We start from the raw sequence: 6,734 nt of genomic DNA, 5'->3' as shown, positions 1-6,734 counted from the left end.
ACCTTAAGCATACAAGGAAATAAACATCATGATGGGGTCCATGGAGAATGGCCCCATCATGGAATGATCATGATGATCCAAGTGGCCATCGGCCACATCTTAGGGTCCAAAGTGAGATCCAAACCATTGATCGGTTGGCCTCACTTGGCCCATCTTAAAAATATCAAAAATCTACCCTATCAAGGCACCCACCACTTGATCTTCTTGCTCCCTTGGCTTCCTTAGCTCCTTGAGCTCCTCTTTGATGGAGGAAGATGAGAAATGGATGGTTGAGATGAGAGATGAAGGGGTAGGAAATGGGCCACACTTGAAACTTGGGAGAAAAATGGGAGAGGGTCTCATACGTATGGATTTTTGTTGCTTGGAAAAGTATGAAATGAGAAAGAGACTTGTAAGGGAGAGAGAAAGAGGGAGTGATGGGTGATGGAGTGATGGATGGGAGAGAGAGAGAGGGAGTGATGGGTGATGGAGTGATGGATGGGAGAGAGGGATGGGGGTGTAAGAGATTTTTGACTTTTTTGGCAAAAGTTGTAAGAGAGGTATGGGTTTGTGTAAGAACTTTTGACTTTGGGGCTTGCTTGGGAAAGGGTGAAAAGTGATGTGTACATGACATGATGGGATTGATGGGATTGATTGGTTGATGTGACACCTCGTAGAGATTCTCTCGGGATTCGCACGCGGGACGTTTCCTCGCACCGAACGCTGGCCCACATCTCCCAACCAGAGCATCGCATCAGCGCGCGAGTCGCGGCATCGGAACCGCGGCGACGACGCGGTCGCTAAGGTATAAGCCCTGGGTTGAGTCGACTCGGGTTGACGGCACGAGAATCCAGGTCGCGCGCAGATACCGGCTAAGGGTCGAAGGTTGCCGGAATTCGACCGGAAAGACCGCAGAAGCCTATGGAATGGTACGGTCTAGGATACGGGGCTCACACGGCGTTTTTCTCGAACTGAACGTGGGCCCACATCTCCTGGCCCAGGTATCGCCTTGGCACGCGAGATGCGGCATCGGAACCGCGGTGACGGCGCGTTCGCTAGGGTATAAGTCTTGGGTTGAGCCAACTCTAAAATACGGGACATGACTCAAGGTTGCACGCAACTGCAGATAATAGATCGCGGGTCACCGAGATTCGACCGGGAGGACCGTGGAAGCCTACATAATGGTATGGACTAGGATACAGGTCTTACATTAGATGTTTAAAGTAGTGGGTTAAAATATACAAACTGAAAAAGAATAGATCGAGAATGCAGCGTTGGCTTTGAAGTTGAAATAGAAAAGAATGGATCGAAAGACTATAAGAGATTGAGAGAATGAAAGAGATTCAGAGAGCAGGACCCTCTGTCTCGGACTCTCTGAATGTCTGAATCTTCTTTCTAACTCATCTTCCTTTAATTATGAGTGTGAGGTCCCTTTTATAAGCAATTGGAGAGGGACATATAAGGTTGGATGGTTAGGTTAGGTTGTGCTGAGCTTGGGATAGAAGTGTCGACTCATCATGTGAGTTTAGGTTCTGTATAACTGAAGTGTTGCGGAAGAGATAAGACTAACTGAGCCTCTGTTAGAGGGCTTGATTGGGCGAGCGCATAAAACCTGCCTCTGATGGAGTGTCCACCGGCTTTGTGCAAATTCGGTGCTGATAGCACCAGTTTTATGCAAAAATCTGGCACTTATGAATGGAGGTACTTTGGCGTAAAGCCGACACTCAATTTTCTCAATCTGGGCCATCGATTGCCTTCCTATGGAGATTTTAGATATATGTAACTGCTCGAATCGAGGGCCACCAAAGTTACAAAGACATGTAGTCATGTTTTGATTAGTGTGGTGTCTACAAAAGCAATCATAATTGTTCGATTAATGCCTATTAGATGGGTAATTGAGAGGAAAATAATGAATGTTCCAATTCCAGTGGAAATAAGATCAAAATATCAAAATGTTATCTTGTCAATGAAACTCTAGGGGGTTATACTTCATTTATAGTTTGGACAATCATATGGATAATCTAGATTACTCTAAAGTTATTCCATGCATAGGGCTGAAGAGTCTAATTAATACACCAATCTTGCCCCCATAATTTATACTTGGGAAATTAGAGATGTATTAGAGGCGAAAGGATATGAGTTGCATGCAACAAGGTGTTGCACGCACCTTGGGTAATAATAACGTGTTGATGAGATATCTGCAATCTGTGAAGAAACAAGGGTTTTGAGCAATCGAGGGACATAGTAGATCGTTCAAGAGAAACCCGCGCTTAACAAATTGGTCTTTAGACAGGTTTGATTGATCGACCTTCGAGTTTCGAGCGATACATAAAATTTGAAAAATACTTATAAACTCTCTAGACATATTCGAGTATGTTCGAGCGAACGAACAAGTGGAAGCTCGATCGATCAAGGGTTGCTCGATCGATGTTGATCGATTGATCGATGCTTAGATCAATGATGCATGCCGTTTTGCATGAAGCATAAATTCGATGTTTTCGCCACCTTTAAGATGCGAAAGGGTGAAAAAATATAGCTGCGAGTATTTGGTTATGAGTATTTGGTTGTGATACTTACTCTCATGTACCGTTATTTGAGAGAGATAATCTATATCAAATGGTGAAAAAATATACTTTTATGGGCTATGGTGATGCAGGCTTTATGACCAGGTCACACGGAAGATTATGATAAGCCATGACGTCAGGTTTGATGAGGATTTCTTATTCCGCAAGGATGAACACGAACAAGAAAGCCAGCGGTGATTGACATTGAAATTGAAAAATGTGAGACACAGAAGCTGGGCTGCAAGAAGATGTACAAGAGCAATTGAAGCAACCATCTGTGAGAAGAAATCCACCAAGAGATCGCAGATTAGTAGCGAGATACGGAGATGACTCGAATATGGTATCCATTCTCATTATAGATGAGGGGGATATGTCTACCTTCCAAAAAATATTGGATGACACAAATGCTGAGAAGTGGACAACGACGATGCAAGATGAAATGAACTCTTTGTACAAGAATGAGACGTGTGAGCTAGTGGAACTTCTCGTTGGCCGTAAAGTGATCGGTTGCAAGTGGATATATCATAAGAAATAAGATATGTACAAGGCAAGATTGGTTGCGAATGAGTATGCTTAAAAAGAAGGCATCGACTTCAGTGAGATATTCACACCAGTTGTTAAGTAGGTATCTATCAGATTTGTATTGGTGTTGGCTGCTTAATACAATCTAAAACTGGAACAGATGAATGTAAAGACTGTTTTTCTACATGGAAAATTGGAAGTGCAGATCTATATCAATCAACTAGAAGGGTTGAGATACAGAGGTCGGAGAACAAGGTTGGCAAGTTGAGGAGGTTATTGTATGGCTTAAAACAGTCGCTTAGGCGGTGATATAAGAAATTTAATACTTTCATGGCAAGTCAGCAATTTACCTAAAGTGAATATGATTATCATGTCTAATTTAAGGCACTGAGTGATGGAGAATTCATTGTACTAATACTATTTGTTGATGACATACTTATCGCCAACTATAGTATGTCTGAGATAAAAAGAGGAGCATGTTATAGTTATCCCAGGAAAAATACCTTAAGAAGGTGTTCGTGAAGTTGGGATATGTAATGCTAAACTGGTTAGCACACCCCATTCTGTTTACTTTTGGATTTTTTTCATAGCAATGTCCCATTACATATGAAGAAAAGAGGTTTATGCCTCGTGTGTCATATTCGAGCGTAGTTGGTAGTTTAAAGTATGTCATGGTCTATATGATACCAGATATTTTACATGCAGTCGATGTTATGAGCATATACATTTCAAACTCCAGTAAGCAACATTAAGAGGCAGTGAAATAGTTATTTTGATATTTATGAGGTACAACGGACTATATCTTGACATTCAAAAAATCAGAGGGAAAACTTGTAGGCTATATTGATTCGAATTACGCAGGAAGTGTGGACAACAGAAGGTCAACTTTCGATTACTCGTTTGTGCTAGTGGGTGGAACGATAGATTATATGTCAAAGTTTCAATCTGTAGTTGCTCTTTACAAAATAAAAAATGAGTATTTAGCAGTGACGAAGGCATTTAAGGAAGATGTTTGGTTGAGAGGAACGATGAATGAATTGAGACTTCAACAGGAGGCCGTGCCAGTTAATTGTGACAATGAAAACGCAATTAATTTGACAAAGAATTCGGTATATCATTCTCATACTATGTATATTTTTCACGCCCCAAACTTGAAAAGCAGGCTCACAAAATTCTCCGTCAACGAATCTGGTGCTGACAGCCTCCGTAGTACCACATTCTCGGCTCTCAGCTCTCAAATGCCAGGTTCCGATCATGGGATCCTACAAAGAGGATTTTCAATATGATTTTTTTTTTTGTAAAGGAGTATAACCATAAGTGTACCCAAGTCGCAAAACATTATCACCACATCTTGTATTTCCCTTTCCATTATTGTACTCAAAGATTATATTAGTAGATATCTGGTGATGATGTTTTGTGACTCAAGTATACTTGTGGTTATACTCCTTAAAAAAAAAACACTCCGAAAATTCTCCTTGTAGGATCCCAGGATCGAAACTTGGCGTATGGGAGGTAGGAGTCGAAAATAGGGCACTACAGATGTGTTGGCACCAGATTTATTGGCCAAAAATTTTGTAAGCTTGATTCCCGAGTTTGAGGCATGACAATATTGATGTTTGTCATCATTTTATTCGACAACTGCTTAAGGAATGCAATGTTACTCTTGAGAAAATCTACACGAGCGTGAATTCAACAGATATGCTTACAAATGTGGTTCTTACAAATAAGTTCGAATTCTGTTCAACTTCTCTAAGCTTGGCAAAGGTGTAATGAAGACGGAGTATGCATGAAAAGCGGCGACAATGTAGTTACTATGATGGAGACAATTAGAGATGGAGCTTAGAATTATGGTTCATAATGATTGAGGCCATGATAGAGATTATTGATGACATGTCTTCAATCTGTGAAGAAACAGGAGTTTCGAGCGATTAAGGGACAAAGTCGATCGATCAAGAAAAACCTAGATATAACAAATTGGTCACTGGACGGTTTTAGACAGGTTCGATCGATCAACCTTAAAGGTTCGAGCGATCAACAAAATTCGAAAAATACTTGTAAACTCTCTTGACACTTTTGAGCATGTTCGAGCGATCGAACATATGAGGGCTCGATCGATCGAGGGTTGCTCGATTGATGCTTAGCTCGACAGCGCATACAGTTTTGCGTAATTGTACAATTTATTTTCTAGTTCAGATATATCACTATATATATATATGAGTGTAATTGCATGATTTGGGTATCCCAAGGAGGGCTAAGTCATTTTTAGGGTTTGAAGGGGAGAAAACAATGGTTTTCACGTCTGTAAGTTTACCTATCTCTTGTAATTGATTTTTATAGTGAATTATTCATCACTTTGTACTATGGTTTTTTCCTTCAAGAGTTTTTCGACGTAAATTTTGTATGTTTTGTTGTGTTTATCTTTCTTTGATTTAATTTCAGAGTTTGCTTCCGAAGTTCTCCAACATAATCATGTGGCTAATAAAAATATTTCATGTGTGACTATGTACAAAACGCAGATTTTTCCCTTTCCATTATGAGTCCCATGTCTGTTATATATGTCTACTATGCACATAATACATTTTAATTGACAACAATTCATTAATGTATGAGGCGTGTGCAGCACCCTGCACACGAAAACCCAAAATATGGAAGAGCCATCTTTCCACAATACCTGTGGCAAGATGATGCATCAATCAAAGCAGACCATATAAGGGAGACCAATGATGAATGGCGTATTTATTGAAGTACCTCGTATAGGCTGCTGCCTGTCATTCATTTTTCTTTTTCTTCACTTTCCCGGCCGAATTTTACTATTTTCATTCACTACCATTACTTTGGTGTCCTATTTGTGAAATTACCCTGTATAGACAGACTGTCATTTCTATTTATTTTTCATCACTTTCCCAGCTGATGAATTTTATTATTTTCATTCATTGCCATTGCTTTGGAGGCCTCTCATTATACAGCTATGATCGCCTTCCAGATGTATATTATGAATCATGTTTCATCCAAAGCAAGCCAAAATAGGTAAACAATGTTGGGTTTTTTAAAATAAAAACAACAAAAGAAAATAAAAAAAGTTGTCAGTTTAGATAATTTGCAGTGACCTTTGTATTATAAATCATGGTGACTCTTAATGAATTAAAGTGGTGTCTTTCTATGAGCTTTGATTTCAACTTATGGTGGAGAGTTGTCATTTAATACGTATCTTTTCACAAAAGGGAGTCAAAATGTCTCTTGTAAATCTATAAAAAATCATCTTTGGTTCATTCCAAATATGACAATCGTCTCTTTCCATCTTTTTCTCTTATTTGTTTTTGAGTTTTTTTTAATAAACACAAATTGTAGAAATTTCAAAGGATAAACTACAAATACTAAAAAAGTCAGGGCATAAAGTGCAAAAAATAAAGAAATAAAAATTATATATTAGAAAAGTGTATTTAGGGTGTGGTTTTTTTAATTTTACAAGCCCAAGTCCATATTTCTCATGTGGAGAAGATGATTATTATTATATCCTAAAGATAGATTTATTATAATGCTCTTGCAAATTGGTTTAACCATCAATAATGTGAATATTATTTTAAACATAATGATACTTTAATGTATCTTTAGTATATCTTGTAAGTGTATTTTTCTTTTGTTATACTTCTTCACGTCTCTTTCATTTAG

Source organism: Magnolia sinica, chromosome 19, assembly GCF_029962835.1.
Source record: "Magnolia sinica isolate HGM2019 chromosome 19, MsV1, whole genome shotgun sequence".
Lineage (NCBI taxonomy): Eukaryota > Viridiplantae > Streptophyta > Magnoliopsida > Magnoliales > Magnoliaceae > Magnolia > Magnolia sinica.
Note: the sequence above shows the minus strand (reverse complement) of the source record.